Source organism: Hyla sarda, unplaced genomic scaffold (assembly GCF_029499605.1).
Source record: "Hyla sarda isolate aHylSar1 unplaced genomic scaffold, aHylSar1.hap1 scaffold_711, whole genome shotgun sequence".
NCBI lineage: Eukaryota > Metazoa > Chordata > Amphibia > Anura > Hylidae > Hyla > Hyla sarda.
Window position 1 is genome coordinate 132883 of NW_026610731.1, and position 21790 is coordinate 154672.

Here is a 21790-nt window from a genome sequence, read left to right on the forward strand (position 1 = left end):
AAAAAAACGTGAAAAAAAAGTAAGAGGAAGAGAAGGGAAAAAAAGGTGGAAATGGGTTTAAAAGTGATTTCGGCGGAGAAATATATATATATATATATATATATATATATATATATATATATATATACGCGCACACACACACATATATATAAACGTATTCTCCGTTGAGATATTGCAGCCGCTGCTGTGTCCAGGCCCAGGAGCCTTAGCACTGTGCTGTGATGTCACTCAATACCACTGACATCACTAGGTGTAAACAACATCTCTCCTTTGCTGTGTATGTGACTATGGAGCTGTTTGGTGATGTCGTCTATTATGGCCTTCATAGAAGCAACAGGAGATTGTTGCATCCATCTAGAACCCTCAGAACTACAGTGCTATGATGTCACTCACTTCCACAGGCCTTGCAGAGTGTAAACAACAACAACCCAGCTTTGTTGTGTATGTAACCATAGGGATTTGTGATGTCACCTAGAACCTTCACAGCAGCGACAGCTTTATGAGGAGCATCAGCACTGCTCTGCCTGAGCAGAACCATCACCGCCATAGGTTGTCAAATAACCCGGGTTTAACCCACACAGGTAAGTCCAATGGGGTGCAGGCATGTCCTCTATGCTTACAGCTTCCCGTGGGTGTTGGTTTGATACCGTTTGGGGACAGCCAAGGAGGCATCTGCAGGCAACAAAGGTAGGTGTGTGCTTGTGTGTGTGTTTCCTATGCAGATCCTAAGCCCAGTGTCACATGCAAGTAGGAGGAGTAAGAAGGGTTCCTGGCAAATCCGGGTTATGGATTGCATTTAAAAAGGCCCCGTGGGAGTGCAATGGGCCCCTGTCTTGCTGCTTAGCAATAATGGTATGGGTTTAGGTTCTGCTGTGTGTACTGGTGGTTGACTGCCCCCCAGCCCAGAGTGTGCATGGAAAATTGTCTGGCAGCCTCCCTGACAGCAAGCAGTGATAGTGCCCATGAAGGGGACCTTGTTGGGCCCGCCCCTTTCACGGTTATCGCTTCTCGGCCTTTTGGCTAAGATCAAGTGTAGTTCTGCTCACTTGGTCTGGCCAGAGGGTGTCTGGGGTACCCGGCTCCTTTGCCTGGGGGGATCGTCCTTCTTAACGGAGGGACTTCACCCCCCTGCTGCTATTAGGGAGCTGGCTTAGTCCCCAGACAACGGGGAGCGATCACCACCACCTACCTGCTTACAGTGGGGGAGGTGTTTATCCTGATGGACATGGCTGGATCAAGTGGAGCATCATCAGAAGGCATCCCTGAGTATGCTAAGCTCAGAAATGGAGTTCGGATTTCCTTATTGGATACCTGCAAGAGAGGAAAAGGATTATGTTTCGTGGTCGAGGAGATCTTATTCAAGTTGCTGGAAATTAAGAAGGAACAAATCCTGTCTATGCTTGAATTCCCAAGAAATGGACACTACGATGTTATATTGGCTTCTGAAGAGGACTTTAATTTTTTTTGCAGCAAGTACCAGCAAAAGAAGGCCAATCCAGTTTTGGAGGGTGTGGAGGTGACCCCGCATTTTCCGAACCAGGAGAAAATATTGACGGTACGGATGTATAGCCCATATATACTGGAAAAAGACATTGAGACTTTTCTTTCTAGATTCTGTGACAATATTCTGTCAAAGGGAAAAGTCCTGAACCAATATGGCCTATGGACTACAAAATGGAAATTTAAAGTTAAATTTAAAAAGGAACCTGATGGTAAAGTGATTTATCCACCTGGGCGATTCAAAATTGGATCGGTCAATGGTGACTTGTTCTATTCAGGGATGGAGGAATTTTGCCGTAAATGTAAACAATATGGGCACGGGAAAGACCTATGTACTCACTCATGGTGCTATAAGTGCCAGGAGGGAGGTCATGAAGCAGACACCTGCAACAACAACAAAAAAAAGAAGTGTCATCTGTGCGGTGAGGAAGATCACCTGGTAAATGTATGTCCCAAGAAACAAACAACGAAAAAGGAAACAGCTAAAAGGAGTAGGGAAGAAGAAGAAATTGTAGAACCTGAGTTGGAGGAAGTTCCAGCCAGAAAAGTGGCTGAAGAAAAGAAAAAGAAAGAAGAGGTTTATGTACCAATGGAATTTGGAGGTGTTTTGGATGGCATGTTGGAAAATATGCCAAAAAAGGAAAGAAGACCATTTGATATGGATTTAATGGAACTAAGGTCGAAATATGAAAATCGGTACGAGGAAGCTAGAGACAAAGTGTATTTTTCATTTCAAGCTGATATGGACAGATTTTTGGACACTTATAAAGTTCCATCTTGGTTGGGACTTCCGGTAAAAAGACAGATGATAAGAGGAACGATAAACCGTGGAATGATAGATTTCCTAATGGTATATGCCTGGAGAAATGGAATGTCTCTCTGATTAATTACTGGTGAAAGCAATGTTTGTTTGTTATTGTAAATGTGTATGTTTTTTTGTCTGGTTAAATCTTTTTTATTGATTTTATTTTGTGGTCATTAGTGTTAAGAAGAAATAAAAAATGGGTTACCTGATGATGAGCAACAATCGAGTTCAAATAAGATCTTGGAACTCTGATTGAGTTTCTGAGGGCTAACTTAAAAAAAAAAATCTGTTCTTATCAGTTTAATATCTGATACGTCCCCTATCTGGGGACCATATATTAAATGGATTTTTGAGAACGGGGGCCGATTTCGAAGCTTGCTTCCGTCGCCCTATGCATTGACCCGATATGGCAGTATCTTCGGGTACAGTGCACCACCCCCTTACAGGGTTAAAAAGAAAGATTCCTACTTTCATTGCTACCTGCTTGCTGGCTAGCCAGCTAGCCAGCCCTGTGGGCCTTGCTGCTGCTGCTGCTGCAGCCAAAAAACAAAAGGTGGTGCTGCTGCTGCTTCTGCTTCTGCTTGTGTCTGGCCGCTGTTGGAGCGTCCAGGCACAGGACTTCTGCTGCTGCTGACTAAATGGCCTCCTTAATTGGATCATTTGAGTAGCCAGCACACCTGTGCAGGTAGGGCATGACATGATAGGCAGCTGCCTTGATAGCGGGTGGGTGCTGAATGTTCCTAATTGACAAAATAAGATTAATGCTTATGAAGAAATATAAAATCTCATCCCTTCCCCAATATCGCGCCACACCCCTACCCCTTAATTCCCTGGTTGAACTTGATGGACATATGTCTTTTTTCGACCGTACTAACTATGTAACTATGTAACATAACATGGGGGGGGGGGTCTCCTGGCTGTTCACACAGGTGTGTCATTGCTGTACATTGACCATGCATTGCTTCTGTGGTATTGCAAAGGCAAAGACAAATGCTTCCAGCCATCCATTGCACTAATGGATTGGTCATCAGCTGGCTGTCTATGTCCCGCATCAATATAGACCAAAGTACAGAGGGTTAGGCTATGCTATTGTGCACCTACCTGATGCATCAGAAGGTGCGAGGCCCTTGCTAAATTCTGTGCACAGACTTTGAGATCTATGCTTTAGACTGTATCTAAACCTGCTCCAACATGGACTGACATTCTGGCCTACTTTCAGCCGATGCGACTTGTCTGTCGCTGAACAGTCGCTTTTTATGTATTCAGCACCTATGTATAATGTTGTAAAAATGCTCTAGAAGCTAAAGTCGCAGAAATGTCACACATATTTGGCCTGCAACTTTCTGTGCGACAAATTCAGACAGGAAAAATCAGTATAAATCCTTAGAAAATTATCCCCCAGTGTCTCCATCTGCTGGCGGTATTGAATAAGCATTGCTGCACTGATGGGGTATGCATTAGACGAAAAAAAAGAAGAAAAAGAAGAAGAATACGCCCAGAAAAGAGGCGAAAAGGAGAAAAACGTAAAAAAACGTGAAAAAAAAGTAAGAGGAAGAGAAGGGAAAAAAAGGTGGAAATGGGTTTAAAAGTGATTTCGGCGGAGAAATATATATATATATATATATATATATATATATATATATATATATATACGCGCACACACACACATATATATAAACGTATTCTCCGTTGAGATATTGCAGCCGCTGCTGTGTCCAGGCCCAGGAGCCTTAGCACTGTGCTGTGATGTCACTCAATACCACTGACATCACTAGGTGTAAACAACATCTCTCCTTTGCTGTGTATGTGACTATGGAGCTGTTTGGTGATGTCGTCTATTATGGCCTTCATAGAAGCAACAGGAGATTGTTGCATCCATCTAGAACCCTCAGAACTACAGTGCTATGATGTCACTCACTTCCACAGGCCTTGCAGAGTGTAAACAACAACAACCCAGCTTTGTTGTGTATGTAACCATAGGGATTTGTGATGTCACCTAGAACCTTCACAGCAGCGACAGCTTTATGAGGAGCATCAGCACTGCTCTGCCTGAGCAGAACCATCACCGCCATAGGTTGTCAAATAACCCGGGTTTAACCCACACAGGTAAGTCCAATGGGGTGCAGGCATGTCCTCTATGCTTACAGCTTCCCGTGGGTGTTGGTTTGATACCGTTTGGGGACAGCCAAGGAGGCATCTGCAGGCAACAAAGGTAGGTGTGTGCTTGTGTGTGTGTTTCCTATGCAGATCCTAAGCCCAGTGTCACATGCAAGTAGGAGGAGTAAGAAGGGTTCCTGGCAAATCCGGGTTATGGATTGCATTTAAAAAGGCCCCGTGGGAGTGCAATGGGCCCCTGTCTTGCTGCTTAGCAATAATGGTATGGGTTTAGGTTCTGCTGTGTGTACTGGTGGTTGACTGCCCCCCAGCCCAGAGTGTGCATGGAAAATTGTCTGGCAGCCTCCCTGACAGCAAGCAGTGATAGTGCCCATGAAGGGGACCTTGTTGGGCCCGCCCCTTTCACGGTTATCGCTTCTCGGCCTTTTGGCTAAGATCAAGTGTAGTATCTGTTCTTATCAGTTTAATATCTGATACGTCCCCTATCTGGGGACCATATATTAAATGGATTTTTGAGAACGGGGGCCGATTTCGAAGCTTGCTTCCGTCGCCCTATGCATTGACCCGATATGGCAGTATCTTCGGGTACAGTGCACCACCCCCTTACAGGGTTAAAAAGAAAGATTCCTACTTTCATTGCTACCTGCTTGCTGGCTAGCCAGCTAGCCAGCCCTGTGGGCCTTGCTGCTGCTGCTGCTGCAGCCAAAAAACAAAAGGTGGTGCTGCTGCTGCTTCTGCTTCTGCTTGTGTCTGGCCGCTGTTGGAGCGTCCAGGCACAGGACTTCTGCTGCTGCTGACTAAATGGCCTCCTTAATTGGATCATTTGAGTAGCCAGCACACCTGTGCAGGTAGGGCATGACATGATAGGCAGCTGCCTTGATAGCGGGTGGGTGCTGAATGTTCCTAATTGACAAAATAAGATTAATGCTTATGAAGAAATATAAAATCTCATCCCTTCCCCAATATCGCGCCACACCCCTACCCCTTAATTCCCTGGTTGAACTTGATGGACATATGTCTTTTTTCGACCGTACTAACTATGTAACTATGTAACATAACATGGGGGGGGGGGGGGGGGGGGTCTCCTGGCTGTTCACACAGGTGTGTCATTGCTGTACATTGACCATGCATTGCTTCTGTGGTATTGCAAAGGCAAAGACAAATGCTTCCAGCCATCCATTGCACTAATGGATTGGTCATCAGCTGGCTGTCTATGTCCCGCATCAATATAGACCAAAGTACAGAGGGTTAGGCTATGCTATTGTGCACCTACCTGATGCATCAGAAGGTGCGAGGCCCTTGCTAAATTCTGTGCACAGACTTTGAGATCTATGCTTTAGACTGTATCTAAACCTGCTCCAACATGGACTGACATTCTGGCCTACTTTCAGCCGATGCGACTTGTCTGTCGCTGAACAGTCGCTTTTTATGTATTCAGCACCTATGTATAATGTTGTAAAAATGCTCTAGAAGCTAAAGTCGCAGAAATGTCACACATATTTGGCCTGCAACTTTCTGTGCGACAAATTCAGACAGGAAAAATCAGTATAAATCCTTAGAAAATTATCCCCCAGTGTCTCCATCTGCTGGCGGTATTGAATAAGCATTGCTGCACTGATGGGGTATGCATTAGACGAAAAAAAAGAAGAAAAAGAAGAATAATACGCCCAGAAAAGAGGCGAAAAGGAGAAAAACGTAAAAAAACGTGAAAAAAAAGTAAGAGGAAGAGAAGGGAAAAAAAGGTGGAAATGGGTTTAAAAGTGATTTCGGCGGAGAAATATATATATATATATATATATATATATATATATATATATATACGCGCACACACACACATATATATAAACGTATTCTCCGTTGAGATATTGCAGCCGCTGCTGTGTCCAGGCCCAGGAGCCTTAGCACTGTGCTGTGATGTCACTCAATACCACTGACATCACTAGGTGTAAACAACATCTCTCCGCTGTGTATGTGACTATGGAGCTGTTTGGTGATGTCGTCTATTATGGCCTTCATAGAAGCAACAGGAGATTGTTGCATCCATCTAGAACCCTCAGAACTACAGTGCTATGATGTCACTCACTTCCACAGGCCTTGCAGAGTGTAAACAACAACAACCCAGCTTTGTTGTGTATGTAACCATAGGGATTTGTGATGTCACCTAGAACCTTCACAGCAGCGACAGCTTTATGAGGAGCATCAGCACTGCTCTGCCTGAGCAGAACCATCACCGCCATAGGTTGTCAAATAACCCGGGTTTAAACCCACACAGGTAAGTCCAATGGGGTGCAGGCATGTCCTCTATGCTTACAGCTTCCCGTGGGTGTTGGTTTGATACCGTTTGGGGACAGCCAAGGAGGCATCTGCAGGCAACAAAGGTAGGTGTGTGCTTGTGTGTGTGTTTCCTATGCAGATCCTAAGCCCAGTGTCACATGCAAGTAGGAGGAGTAAGAAGGGTTCTGGCAAATCGGGTTATGGATTGCATTTAAAAAGGCCCCGTGGGAGTGCAATGGGCCCCTGTCTTGCTGCTTAGCAATAATGGTATGGGTTTAGGTTCTGCTGTGTGTACTGGTGGTTGACTGCCCCCCAGCCCAGAGTGTGCATGGAAAATTGTCTGGCAGCCTCCCTGACAGCAAGCAGTAATAGTGCCCATGAAGGGGACCTTGTTGGGCCCGCCCCTTTCATGGTTATCGCTTCTCGGCTTTTGGCTAAGATCAAGTGTAGTTCTGCTCACTTGGTCTGGCAGAGGGTGTCTGGGGTACCCGGCTCCTTGCCTGGGGGGATCGTCCTTCTTAACGGAGGGACTTCACCCCCCTGCTGCTATTAGGGAGCTGGCTTAGTCCCCAGACAACGGGGAGCGATCACCACCACCTACCTGCTTACAGTGGGGGAGGTGTTTATCCTGATGGACATGGCTGGATCAAGTGGAGCATCATCAGAAGGCATCCCTGAGTATGCTAAGCTCAGAAATGGAGTTCGGATTTCCTTATTGGATACCTGCAAGAGAGAAAGGATTATGTTTCGTGGTCGAGGAGATCTTATTCAAGTTGCTGGAAATTAAGAAGGAACAAATCCTGTCTATGCTTGAATTCCCAAGAAATGGACACTACGATGTTATATTGGCTTCTGAAGAGGACTTTAATTTTTTTTGCCAGCAAGTACCAGCAAAAGAAGGCAATCCAGTTTTGGAGGGTGTGGAGGTGACCCCGCATTTCCGAACCAGGAGAAAATATTGACGGTACGGATGTATAGCCCATATATACTGGAAAAAGACATGTGAGACTTTCTTTCTAGATTCTGTGACAATATTCCTGTCAAAGGGAAAAGTCCTGAACCAATATGGCCTATGGACTACAAATGGAAATTTAAAGTTAAATGTTAAAAAGGAACCTGATGGTAAAGTGATTTATCCACCTGGGCGATTCAAATTGGATCGGTCAATGGTGACTTGTTCTATTCAGGGATGGAGGAATTTTGCCGTAAATGTAAACAATATGGGCACGGGAAAGACCTATGTACTCACTCATGGTGCTATAAGTGCCAGGAGGAGGTCATGAAGCAGACACCTGCAACAACAACAAAAAAAGAAGTGTCATCTGTGCGGTGAGGAAGATCACCTGGTAAATGTATGTCCCAAGAAACAAACAACGAAAAGGAAACAGCTAAAAGGAGTAGGGAAGAAGAAGAAATTGTAGAACCTGAGTTGGAGAAGTTTCAGCCAGAAAAGTGGCTGAAGAAAAGAAAAAGAAAGAAGAGGTTTATGTACCAATGGAATTTGGAGGTGTTTTGGATGGCATGTTGGAAAATTATGCAAAAAAGGAAAGAAGACCATTTGATATGGATTTAATGGAACTAAGGTCGAAATATGAAAATCGGTACGAGGAAGCTAGAGACAAAGTGTATTTTTCATTTCAAGCTGATATGGACAGATTTTTGGACACTTATAAAGTTCCATCTTGGTTGGGACTTCCGGTAAAAAGACAGATGATAAGAGGAACGATAAACCGTGGAATGATAGATTTCCTAATGGTATATGCCTGGAGAAATGGAATGTCTCTCTGATTAATTACTGGTGAAAGCAATGTTTGTTTGTATTGTAAATGTGTATGTTTTTTTGTCTGGTTAAATCTTTTTATTGATTTTATTTTGTGGTCATTAGTGTTAGAAGAAATAAAAAATGGGTTACCTGATGATGAGCAACAATCGAGTTCAATAAGATCTTGGAACTCTGATTGAGTTTCTGAGGGCTAACTTAAAAAAAAAATCTGTTCTTATCAGTTTAATATCTGATACGTCCCTATCTGGGGACCATATATTAAATGGATTTTTGAGAACGGGGGCCGATTTCGAAGCTTGCTTCCGTCGCCCTATGCATTGACCCGATATGGCAGTATCTTCGGGTACAGTGCACCACCCCCTTACAGGGTTAAAAAGAAAGATTCCTACTTTCATTGCTACCTGCTTGCTGCTAGCCAGCTAGCCAGCCCTGTGGGCCTGGCTGCTGCTGCTGCTGCAGCCAAAAAACAAAAGGTGGTGCTGCTGCTGCTTCTGCTTCTGCTTGTGTCTGGCCGCTGTTGGAGCGTCCAGGCACAGGACTCTGCTGCTGCCTGACTAAATGCCTCCTTAATTGGATCATTTGAGTAGCCAGCACACCTGTGCAGGTAGGGCATGACATGATAGGCAGCTGCCTTGATAGCGGGTGGGTGCTGAATGTTCCTAATTGACAAAATAAGATTAATGCTTATGAAGAAATATAAAATCTCATCCCTTCCCAATATCGCCGCACACCCCTACCCCTTAATTCCCTGGTTGAACTTGATGGACATATGTCTTTTTTCGACCGTACTAACTATGTAACTATGTAACTTAACATGGGGGGGGGGGTCTCCTGGCTGTTCACACAGGTGTGTCATTGCTGTACATTGACCATGCATTGCTTCTGTGTATTGCAAAGGCAAAGACAAATGCTTCCAGCCATCCATTGCACTAATGGATTGGTCATCAGCTGGCTGTCTTTGTCCCGCATCAATATAGACCAAAGTACAGAGGGTTAGGCTATGCTATTGTGCACCTACCTGATGCATCAGAAGGTGCGAGGCCCCTTGCTAAATTCTGTGCACAGACTTTGAGATCTATGCTTTAAGACTGTATCTAAACCAGCTCCAACATGGACTGACATTCTGGCCTACTTTCAGCCGATGCGACCTTGTCTGTCGCTGAACAGTCGCTTTTTATGTATTCAGCACCTATGTATAATGTTGTAAAAATGCTCTAGAAGCTAAAGTCGCAGAAATGTCACACATATTTGGCCTGCAACTTTCTGTGCGACAAATTCAGACAGGAAAAATCAGTATAAATCCTTAGAAAATTATCCCCCAGTGTCTCCATCTGCTGGCGGTATTGAATAAGCATTGCTGCACTGATGGGGTATGCATTAGACGAAAAAAAAGAAGAAAAGAAGAATAATACGCCCAGAAAAGAGGCGAAAAGGAGAAAAACGTAAAAAAACGTGAAAAAAAGTAAGAGGAAGAGAAAGGGAAAAAAAGGTGAAATGGGTTTAAAGTGATTTCGGCGGAGAAATATAGTATATATATATATATATATATATATATATATATATATATAATATTATACGCACACACACACATATATATAAACGTATTCTCCGTTGAGATATTGCAGCCGCTGCTGTGTCCAGGCCCAGGAGCCTTAGCACTGTGCTGTGATGTCACTCAATACCACTGACATCACTAGGTGTAAACAACATCTCTCCTTTGCTGTGTATGTGACTATGGAGCTGTTGGTGATGTCGTCTATTATGGCCTTCATAGAAGCAACAGGAGATTGTTGCATCCATCTAGAACCCTCAGAACTACAGTGCTATGATGTCACTCACTTCCACAGGCCTTGCAGAGTGTAAACAACAACAACCCCAGCTTTGTTGTGTATGTAAACCATAGGGATTTGTGATGTCACCTAGAACCTTCACAGCAGCGACAGCTTTATGAGGAGCATCAGCACTGCTCTGCCTGAGCAGAACCATCACCACGCCATAGGTTGTCAAATAACCCGGGTTTAACCCCACACAGGTAAGTCCAATGGGGTGCAGGCAATGTCCTCTATGCTTACAGCTTCCCGTGGGTGTTGGTTTGATACCGTTTGGGGACAGCCAAGGAGGCATCTGCAGGCAACAAAGGTAGGTGTGTGCTTGTGTGTGTGTTTCCTATGCAGATCCTAAGCCCAGTGTCACATGCAAGTAGGAGGAGTAAGAAGGGTTCCTGGCAAATCCGGGTTATGGATTGCATTTAAAAAGGCCCCGTGGAGTGCAATGGGCCCCTGTCTTGCTGCCTTAGCAATAATGGTATGGGTTTAGGTTCTGCTGTGTGTACTGGTGGTTGACTGCCCCCCAGCCCAGAGTGTGCATGGAAAATTGTCTGGCAGCCTCCCTGACAGCAAGCAGTGATAGTGCCCATGAAGGGGACCTTGTTGGGCCCGCCCCTTTCACGGTTATCGCTTCTCGGCCTCTTTGGCTAAGATCAAGTGTAGTATCTGTTCTTATCAGTTTAATATCTGATACGTCCCCTATCTGGGGACCATATATTAAATGGATTTTTTGAGAACGGGGGCCGATTTCGAAGCTTGCTTCCGTCGCCCTATGCATTGACCCGATATGGCAGTATCTTCGGGTACAGTGCAACACCCCCTTACAGGGTTAAAAAGAAAGATTCCTACTTTCATTGCTACCTGCTTGCTGGCTAGCAGCTAGCCAGCCCTGTGGGCCTTGCTGCTGCTGCTGCTGCAGCCAAAAAAACAAAAGGTGGTGGCTGCTGCTGCTTCTGCTTCTGCTTGTGTCTGGCCGCTGTTGGAGCGTCCAGGCACAGGACTTCTGCTGCTGCTGACTAAATGGCCTCCTTAAATGGATCATTTGAGTAGCCAGCCACACCTGTGCAGGTAGGGCATGACATGATAGGCAGCTGCCTTGATAGCGGGTGGGTGCTGAATGTTCCTAATTGACAAAATAAGATTAATGCTTATGAAGGAAATATAAAATCTCATCCCTTCCCCCAATATCGCGCCACACCCCTACCCCTTAATTCCCTGGTTGAACTTGATGGACATATGTCTTTTTTCGACCGTACTAACTATGTAACTATGTAACATAACATGGAGGGGGGGGGGTCTCCTGGCTGTTCACACAGGTGTGTCATTGCTGTACATTGACCATGCATTGCTTCTGTGGTATTGCAAAGCAAAGACAAATGCTTCCAGCCATCCATTGCACTAATGGATTGGTCATCAGCTGGCTGTCTATGTCCCGCATCAATATAGACCAAAGTACAGAGGGTTAGGCTATGCTATTGTGCACCTACCTGATGCATCAGAAGGTGCGAGGCCCTTGCTAAATTCTGTGCACAGACTTTGAGATCTATGCTTTAGACTGTATCTAAACCTGCTCCAACATGGACTGACATTCTGGCCTACTTTCAGCTGATGCGACTTGTCTGTCGCTGAACAGTCGCTTTTATGTATTCAGCACCTATGTATAATGTTGTAAAAATGCTCTAGAAGCTAACTAGAAGCTAAAGTCGCAGAAATGTCACACATATTTGGCCTGCAACTTTCTGTGCGACAAATTCAGACAGGAAAAATCAGTATAAATCCTTAGAAAATTATCCCCCAGTGTCTCCATCTGCTGGCGGTATTGAATAAGCATTGCTGCACTGATGGGGTATGCATTAGACGAAAAAAAAGAAGAAAAAGAAGAATAATACGCCCAGAAAAGAGGCGAAAAGGAGAAAAACGTAAAAAAACGTGAAAAAAAAGTAAGAGGAAGAGAAGGGAAAAAAAGGTGGAAATGGGTTTAAAAGTGATTTCGGCGGAGAAATATATATATATATATATATATATATATATATATATATATATATATATATATATATATACGCGCACACACACACATATATATAAACGTATTCTCCGTTGAGATATTGCAGCCGCTGCTGTGTCCAGGCCCAGGAGCCTTAGCACTGTGCTGTGATGTCACTCAATACCACTGACATCACTAGGTGTAAACAACATCTCTCCTTTGCTGTGTATGTGACTATGGAGCTGTTTGGTGATGTCGTCTATTATGGCCTTCATAGAAGCAACAGGAGATTGTTGCATCCATCTAGAACCCTCAGAACTACAGTGCTATGATGTCACTCACTTCCACAGGCCTTGCAGAGTGTAAACAACAACAACCCAGCTTTGTTGTGTATGTAACCATAGGGATTTGTGATGTCACCTAGAACCTTCACAGCAGCGACAGCTTTATGAGGAGCATCAGCACTGCTCTGCCTGAGCAGAACCATCACCGCCATAGGTTGTCAAATAACCCGGGTTTAACCCACACAGGTAAGTCCAATGGGGTGCAGGCATGTCCTCTATGCTTACAGCTTCCCGTGGGTGTTGGTTTGATACCGTTTGGGGACAGCCAAGGAGGCATCTGCAGGCAACAAAGGTAGGTGTGTGCTTGTGTGTGTGTTTCCTATGCAGATCCTAAGCCCAGTGTCACATGCAAGTAGGAGGAGTAAGAAGGGTTCCTGGCAAATCCGGGTTATGGATTGCATTTAAAAAGGCCCCGTGGGAGTGCAATGGGCCCCTGTCTTGCTGCTTAGCAATAATGGTATGGGTTTAGGTTCTGCTGTGTGTACTGGTGGTTGACTGCCCCCCAGCCCAGAGTGTGCATGGAAAATTGTCTGGCAGCCTCCCTGACAGCAAGCAGTGATAGTGCCCATGAAGGGGACCTTGTTGGGCCCGCCCCTTTCACGGTTATCGCTTCTCGGCCTTTTGGCTAAGATCAAGTGTAGTATCTGTTCTTATCAGTTTAATATCTGATACGTCCCCTATCTGGGGACCATATATTAAATGGATTTTTGAGAACGGGGGCCGATTTCGAAGCTTGCTTCCGTCGCCCTATGCATTGACCCGATATGGCAGTATCTTCGGGTACAGTGCACCACCCCCAGATCGCTTCTCGGCCTTTTGGCTAAGATCAAGTGTAGTATCTGCATTTGGTCTGGTCGGAAGGTGTCTGTGGTACCCCGCTTCTCGGCCTTGGGGGATTGTCTCTCCTTACGGAGGGACTTCACCCCCTTGCTGCTATTGGGGAGCGGGCTTAGTCCACAGACAACGGGTTGCGATCCCCCTGTCTCTGGGACCTTGTGTCTCAGAAGGCATTCTCAGTACGTTGAGCGTTACCTGTAGCTTCGGAAGCACCTAGGGTACCCCCGACCTCTGCCTTGGGTAAGGGTTCCGCTTTTATAGCGGGATTCCGAGCCCCTGCTGCTATTGGGGAAGGGGCTTAGTCCCTGGGTGTGGAAGATGCCGTTCTCCTGGGCTTTCCCCTCTGGGGAAATGTCGATGCGAAATACCATCCGCATAGAGGTGTCGGAGAGCCATCGTCAGTTGAAGAACCTCCGCTTCATTGCGGAGGTGATTCTTCTTGACTACTTCCGCCTCAATAGGGAGGACATCCTGTGTCTAAATGACCAGGAAAGCCGTGGCCTGTATACCGTCACCTTCACGGCCACGGCGTGTTGCGATAACATCTATGCAACCTTGTCTGGTGCGGACCAGAGGGACGATCGACTCGACGGTCTTTCGTTCCAGTTCCTCTATGGTGAGGAACATATACCGTTGGTGGTGGCTATGCACAGCCCTCATGTGACCACGGAGGATATAGCCACTTTTCTTCGGCGATACTGCGAAGAGGTGCGATTCGCAAACAAAATATTGAACTCCGTGCGGTTCTGGAACGGCAAGAGGAAGTTCTGGGTCAAGCTCCGTAAGGATCCCGGTGGTATTGGGGGTCTTTGCCATCCGCCCCCAAATTTTGCCATCGGGAGAGTTCGGGGCTTCCTGTTCTATCCTCAAATGCCTATGTATTGCCGAAATTGCTTGAGGTTTGGCCACACCCAGGAGACCTGCGGCGCGGAGCGTGTGATTCGCTGCAATAGGTGTGGCCAAGAAGGTCACATAGCCTCAAGATGTAGCCATACGATAAGGTGTAACCTCTGCGGAGAGGAAAATCATGATTTTAATTCCTGTCCCCATAAAGCAAAAACTACGATGGGTGGGTCAAGGCTGGGCCCACCCAAAGAGGGGACAGGACAAAAGACGTCCTTTTTTAAGATGCCCAAACCCCAGAAGGCAGGTACTGATGGGTCCAGGCCCAAGACCTCTGGTGCTCCATCGGGGGGCCCACCGGTGGTAGTGCTAGGGGGAGGCCATGGGGATTCCACGAAGCCCGGGCGGGTGATCGAGTTTACTGCCCGGGAAATTGAAAGACGTCGATCGACTTCCTACCTGGCTCAAGAGCCCGCCGAAACTTCTGAAGGGGGCTCACCTGTGGCGGGTGGCAGCCGACGGGCCTCGGTGGGGGCAGAGGTGGACCCAAAATTGCAGCATAAGCCAGGTACTGGCTTGGCCCAGGGTCGCCCTGCTCCGGACGAAGAGGCCCCGGTGAAAGCCCGCCGGAAGGGGAGCCAGGTGGCCAGGTCTGAGCCCGGTCCTGTTACTCCGCCTATACAGGACAGGGCCAAGAAGACAAGTGGCGCCAAACCAGGGTTTGCTGCCCCGCCAGCAGTGGACCCGGTGGGTAAAACTGGCCATCGTCGATCGATGGGGAAGTTGGAGCAACAGTCCTCAGCAACGCTTGCTGGGGAACAAGCGATGAAAACTTCCCAAGGTAGCGGCAAAGGTTCCGGAAAAGAGGCCTCACAGGCCCCTGTGCAGCAGTTCCAGTCGTCAAAAGATGAAAGAAGACGCAGATCCATCAGCCGGGGGCCAGAGATTACATCGAGTGAGAGCAACACAGAGGATATGGACAGCAGTATGACATTTAAAAGACAAAGAGAAGAAGAAGAGGAAGACATTCAAAGGAAAGCGGCGTGCCGTAGTTCGGACGAGAGCGAGCTCAGGGTCGGGGCATCATCGATCTCAAGCTCCGACCCTCAGAACATTAAGGAGCTGATGACCCCGCAGGCGGGGGATGACGGTACGCAGCTTATTATTGACTTTGATTCTCCAAGCACGGACTCTCCATAAACTATGCCTATCCCTGTAAAAATTGCCTCACTCAATGTGAGGTCCTTAAAGAGCCCTGATCGCAGGGCTGCTTTATTTTCTTATCTAGAGACATGTGACTTTGACCTTTGCCTGCTACAAGAATGTGGAATCCCTAGTAAAATGGACTATAAAGACTTAAAAGAAGACTGGAAGCTGGGCCCATCCATATGGTCCGGTGCAAATGACTGTCGTTCTGTGGGTGTTGGGCTGCTCTGCCGAGGCCAGTCCTTTTCTATTCATACAGTAACTGAGATTGTGCCTGGCAGAGCTCTTTTAATTCATCTATATTTTAATGGACTTTTAATTCGTGTTTTAAATGTGTATGCCCCTCCTGATAAACAGGAGCGGGCAGAACTATTTGAAATTTTACCACTGTTTTGTGTTGGGTCTTCCCCCCTGCTGGTGGGAGGTGATTTTAACTGCATACGTGATGGGGAACACCGGCAGGGTGGGGATATTAATCGTAAAGACCGCACTTCTTACCTGCTTAAAAATTTTATTGATGATTTTAACTTGAAAGATTGCTGGAAGGATCTCTTGCCGGAGGACCCGGGCGCCACATGGTCCAATGGAAGAGTGAGCTCCAGAATCGATTTTATTTTTTCCTCTAGAGCTTTTAAACCCCTGAAATGCACGCTCGAGCAGAATATCTTCTCTGATCATAAGCTCCTCTTGGTGGTCCTGGAGCTAGAGGGGGAGCAAAAAGCAAAAAGGGGCCTCTGGAGATTAAACACCACACTCCTAGAGGACCCTGAGATAAAAGAGGAGTTTGTGCGGACCTACCAGTGCTGGCAATCACAAAGAAAACCCCACGAGCCTATGCTGCACTGGTGGGAGGGCACCAAATCTAAAATCAGATTTTTTTTTATCAAAGCAGGTAAGAAGAAGGCAAAAATGGAAAAACAGTGGTTTTATGTTCTTAACATGCGTTTAAATGTACTTTTTAAATTGAAAGAAGCTGGTATGGATGTAGAAAATGATATTTTAAACCTTAAAACTGAAATAAAACATGCCATAGAAAAGAAAGGGAAACAAATCATTTTTAACTCACATGTGCAGCACCTGGAGGAGGGCGAGAAATGTTCCCGTTTCTTTTTTAAAAAAGTGATGAATAGGAGGGATATCATCCAAAACCTTGAGGGTGAATCCACTCCAAAAGGCATGTTAGATGCAGTTTTTAACTTCTACCAGCTTCTTTTTAATAAGAAAGATCTTAATCCATCCTTTTTAGAACATGTTCTTAATTCCCTTGATTTTAAGCTAGATGTTTTAGACCAGGAGGTTTTATCCCGTGATCTTAACTTAGATGAACTTTTATTTGTTTTTAAAAGTTTTTCTAGTGGGAAGGCCCCTGGGGAAGATGGTTTACCCATCGAATTTTATTTAGCTTTTTGGGATATTTTAAAGGATGATATGGTTTTATTGTATAAAGAAACTTTTATTGTTAATGAACTTCCCCCTTCCTGGAGGAGGGGGATTGTATCATTACTTTTTAAAAAGGGTGAAAAGGATATGCTAAAAAATTGGCGCCCCATCACACTTTTAAATGTCGATTATAAAGTTTTAGCCAAGTTATTAGCTGTCCGTTTTAAACCTTTTATTCATAAATTAATTCACCCAAATCAGGTTTGTGGGGTACCTGGAAGGTCTATAGCTGAATCCCTAAATATTTTAAGAGATGTTTTATGGTATTTTAAGGATAGAAATCAAACTGTAGCAATTTTATCCTTAGACTTTGAAAAAGCCTTTGATAGGGTCTCCCATGAATACCTGTTTTTAGTTCTTAAAAAGATGGCAGTGCCTGAAACGATTTTAAGCCGAATCATGCTTTTATACCGATCCTGTTTTAGTCAAGTCTCTGTTAATGGCTTTTTAACCAGCGGTGTTCCTCTTTTATCAGGTGTCAAACAGGGCTGCCCCCTGTCCCCACTCCTTTTTATTTGCGCAATCGAACCACTGATGGCCCTCCTCAGAAAAGACCGGGTAGTAAGAGGCGTACCGATACCTGGTGGAGGAGGGACCCATCTAAAGGTGTTGGGGTACATGGATGATGTCACCATACTGTGCCCGGACTCTCCATCCATGAGGGGGGCATTGAGGAACACCAGCTATTTCTGCGAGGTCTCTGGTTTTAAGCTAAACACAGATAAATGTGACTGTTTTTATATTGGCTCCTGGGATTCATCCATCACCCCAGGAGTCACAATGCAACAGGATCAAATTAAAGTTTTAGGTATTGTTTTTAACCAGGTCAATGATGGGAGCCCTAACTGGGATTCAGCTATAGCTAAGATGGAGAAGAAGATTTTAATGTGGAATCTTAGAAACCTTACCATGGAGGGGAAGATTTTAATAATAAAGATGGTTTTACTCCCTATTATGCTATACATTGCCATGGTATTTCCTCCATCTATTTTATACATTAAAAAAGTAACTAGAATTGTTTTTACTTTTTTATGGGGTTCAAAAATGGAGAAATTAAAGCGTGATTTTATGTACAAAAGTAAAGATAATGGCGGGAAAGATGTTCCTAACCTTTTTACTTTCTTTTACATAAAGTATTTCTGTTTCTGTTTTAAAATTATTAAATCCGATGGCATTTTTAGCTGCTTTTTAAGGTACGCTGCGGGCATGGTTTTTAAAAGATGGTTGCGCATCCCTCTGAACGCTCCGGTGCTTCTGTGTCCCCCAAAACATTATGTGGTGTTGGAAAAGACAGTCAGGCTCCTAGGTCTCCAAGATTTGGAGCCTGACATACTGGGGGACCAGAGAAAGGTATCAAAGGTCCTCAGGCGGAGTGAGGTTACCCTGGCAGTGTCCAATTTCACACAGGCAAGATCCAAAAAGGTATGGCGGAACGTGTACGGGAAGTTTCTGGCGAATGTACACAGGGATCTTGCCTGGGCAATCGTCCACCAGTGCCTCCCTACTCGTGAGTTCCAGCACAGGCGAGGACTGGTGGCGAGAGCCAAGTGCCCGAGAGATGGCTGCGGAGTGGACGAAACGGTGCTGCACATATTTTGGAACTGCCCTTTTGCACGGGAGCTTTGGAGGAAGGTAGGCCCACTTTTGAAGTGGGCCTGCGGCCTAAAAGATTTTAATCACGAATGTGTCTTTTACGGTCTTTTTAACTGCCCCAATTTTAAACAGCAGATGATCTGCTGGATGATTATTAATTGTTTTAAAAATGCCATCTGGAAAGTTAGGAACATCTTACTTTTTAAACATGATTTTATTGATGTTAAAAACTGTATAAAGCTGGCCCTGAGTGAGATGTACATCTATTACCTAAGAGACAAGAAACAGTTGGGGGCCAGCGAGGCAGCATCCATGTGGTGTCTGCCTCTATGGAACGAAATAACAATATAATCAGTTTTTATGACATTTGTATAATGTTTTATCCTGCCATTTTTATTTTTTCTCCTTTTATAACTGGTTTTATTATTTGTATTTTAAAACTTTTGTGAACCTTTTATTATTTTGCATTTTAAATTCTGTATGGTTTCTTATTTATTCAATAAAATTTTGTTGAAACCTTATCTGTTCTTATCAGTTTAATATCTGATACGTCCCCTATCTGGGGACCATATATTAAATGGATTTTTGAGAACGGGGGCCGATTTCGAAGCTTGCTTCCGTCGCCCTATGCATTGACCCGATATGGCAGTATCTTCGGGTACAGTGCACCACCCCCTTACAGGGTTAAAAAGAAAGATTCCTACTTTCATTGCTACCTGCTTGCTGGCTAGCCAGCTAGCCAGCCCTGTGGGCCTTGCTGCTGCTGCTGCTGCAGCCAAAAAACAAAAGGTGGTGCTGCTGCTGCTTCTGCTTCTGCTTGTGTCTGGCCGCTGTTGGAGCGTCCAGGCACAGGACTTCTGCTGCTGCTGACTAAATGGCCTCCTTAATTGGATCATTTGAGTAGCCAGCACACCTGTGCAGGTAGGGCATGACATGATAGGCAGCTGCCTTGATAGCGGGTGGGTGCTGAATGTTCCTAATTGACAAAATAAGATTAATGCTTATGAAGAAATATAAAATCTCATCCCTTCCCCAATATCGCGCCACACCCCTACCCCTTAATTCCCTGGTTGAACTTGATGGACATATGTCTTTTTTCGACCGTACTAACTATGTAACTATGTAACATAACATGGGGGGGGGGGGGGGGGTCTCCTGGCTGTTCACACAGGTGTGTCATTGCTGTACATTGACCATGCATTGCTTCTGTGGTATTGCAAAGGCAAAGACAAATGCTTCCAGCCATCCATTGCACTAATGGATTGGTCATCAGCTGGCTGTCTATGTCCCGCATCAATATAGACCAAAGTACAGAGGGTTAGGCTATGCTATTGTGCACCTACCTGATGCATCAGAAGGTGCGAGGCCCTTGCTAAATTCTGTGCACAGACTTTGAGATCTATGCTTTAGACTGTATCTAAACCTGCTCCAACATGGACTGACATTCTGGCCTACTTTCAGCCGATGCGACTTGTCTGTCGCTGAACAGTCGCTTTTTATGTATTCAGCACCTATGTATAATGTTGTAAAAATGCTCTAGAAGCTAAAGTCGCAGAAATGTCACACATATTTGGCCTGCAACTTTCTGTGCGACAAATTCAGACAGGAAAAATCAGTATAAATCCTTAGAAAATTATCCCCCAGTGTCTCCATCTGCTGGCGGTATTGAATAAGCATTGCTGCACTGATGGGGTATGCATTAGACGAAAAAAAAGAAGAAAAAGAAGAATAATACGCCCAGAAAAGAGGCGAAAAGGAGAAAAACGTAAAAAAACGTGAAAAAAAAGTAAGAGGAAGAGAAGGGAAAAAAAGGTGGAAATGGGTTTAAAAGTGATTTCGGCGGAGAAATATATATATATATATATATATATATATATATATATACGCGCACACACACACATATATATAAACGTATTCTCCGTTGAGATATTGCAGCCGCTGCTGTGTCCAGGCCCAGGAGCCTTAGCACTGTGCTGTGATGTCACTCAATACCACTGACATCACTAGGTGTAAACAACATCTCTCCTTTGCTGTGTATGTGACTATGGAGCTGTTTGGTGATGTCGTCTATTACGGCCTTCATAGAAGCAACAGGAGATTGTTGCATCCATCTAGAACCCTCAGAACTACAGTGCTATGATGTCACTCACTTCCACAGGCCTTGCAGAGTGTAAACAACAACAACCCAGCTTTGTTGTGTATGTAACCATAGGGATTTGTGATGTCACCTAGAACCTTCACAGCAGCGACAGCTTTATGAGGAGCATCAGCACTGCTCTGCCTGAGCAGAACCATCACCGCCATAGGTTGTCAAATAACCCGGGTTTAACCCACACAGGTAAGTCCAATGGGGTGCAGGCATGTCCTCTATGCTTACAGCTTCCCGTGGGTGTTGGTTTGATACCGTTTGGGGACAGCCAAGGAGGCATCTGCAGGCAACAAAGGTAGGTGTGTGCTTGTGTGTGTGTTTCCTATGCAGATCCTAAGCCCAGTGTCACATGCAAGTAGGAGGAGTAAGAAGGGTTCCTGGCAAATCCGGGTTATGGATTGCATTTAAAAAGGCCCCGTGGGAGTGCAATGGGCCCCTGTCTTGCTGCTTAGCAATAATGGTATGGGTTTAGGTTCTGCTGTGTGTACTGGTGGTTGACTGCCCCCCAGCCCAGAGTGTGCATGGAAAATTGTCTGGCAGCCTCCCTGACAGCAAGCAGTGATAGTGCCCATGAAGGGGACCTTGTTGGGCCCGCCCCTTTCACGGTTATCGCTTCTCGGCCTTTTGGCTAAGATCAAGTGTAGTATCTGTTCTTATCAGTTTAATATCTGATACGTCCCCTATCTGGGGACCATATATTAAATGGATTTTTGAGAACGGGGGCCGATTTCGAAGCTTGCTTCCGTCGCCCTATGCATTGACCCGATATGGCAGTATCTTCGGGTACAGTGCACCACCCCCTTACAGGGTTAAAAAGAAAGATTCCTACTTTCATTGCTACCTGCTTGCTGGCTAGCCAGCTAGCCAGCCCTGTGGGCCTTGCTGCTGCTGCTGCTGCAGCCAAAAAACAAAAGGTGGTGCTGCTGCTGCTTCTGCTTCTGCTTGTGTCTGGCCGCTGTTGGAGCGTCCAGGCACAGGACTTCTGCTGCTGCTGACTAAATGGCCTCCTTAATTGGATCATTTGAGTAGCCAGCACACCTGTGCAGGTAGGGCATGACATGATAGGCAGCTGCCTTGATAGCGGGTGGGTG

The 21790-nt window shown here is 45.4% G+C and overlaps 7 non-coding genes and 1 pseudogene across 7 annotated transcripts; all 8 read left to right on the top strand.

Annotated features, from left to right (window-relative positions):
- Nucleotides 1-2556: 2556 nt before the first annotated feature.
- LOC130344280 (U2 spliceosomal RNA) lies at nt 2557-2743 on the top strand. The gene has a single exon (XR_008883242.1). It is a non-coding gene; the product is annotated as a U2 spliceosomal RNA (small nuclear RNA).
- A 2087-nt stretch (nt 2744-4830) lies between these two features.
- On the top strand, nt 4831-5021 carry LOC130344258 (U2 spliceosomal RNA). The gene has a single exon (XR_008883223.1). It is a non-coding gene; the product is annotated as a U2 spliceosomal RNA (small nuclear RNA).
- Nucleotides 5022-8651: 3630 nt separating this feature from the next.
- Nucleotides 8652-8836, top strand: LOC130344282 (U2 spliceosomal RNA). The gene has a single exon (XR_008883244.1). It is a non-coding gene; the product is annotated as a U2 spliceosomal RNA (small nuclear RNA).
- Nucleotides 8837-10929: 2093 nt separating this feature from the next.
- Nucleotides 10930-11122, top strand: LOC130344277 (U2 spliceosomal RNA). Its single transcript, XR_008883240.1, has one exon. It is a non-coding gene; the product is annotated as a U2 spliceosomal RNA (small nuclear RNA).
- Nucleotides 11123-13236: 2114 nt separating this feature from the next.
- Nucleotides 13237-13427, top strand: LOC130344273 (U2 spliceosomal RNA). The gene has a single exon (XR_008883237.1). It is a non-coding gene; the product is annotated as a U2 spliceosomal RNA (small nuclear RNA).
- A 4-nt stretch (nt 13428-13431) lies between these two features.
- On the top strand, nt 13432-13510 carry LOC130344283 (U2 spliceosomal RNA; annotated as a pseudogene).
- Nucleotides 13511-19038: 5528 nt separating this feature from the next.
- Nucleotides 19039-19224, top strand: LOC130344279 (U2 spliceosomal RNA). Its single transcript, XR_008883241.1, has one exon. It is a non-coding gene; the product is annotated as a U2 spliceosomal RNA (small nuclear RNA).
- Nucleotides 19225-21307: 2083 nt separating this feature from the next.
- On the top strand, nt 21308-21498 carry LOC130344259 (U2 spliceosomal RNA). Its single transcript, XR_008883224.1, has one exon. It is a non-coding gene; the product is annotated as a U2 spliceosomal RNA (small nuclear RNA).
- Nucleotides 21499-21790: the final 292 nt, after the last annotated feature.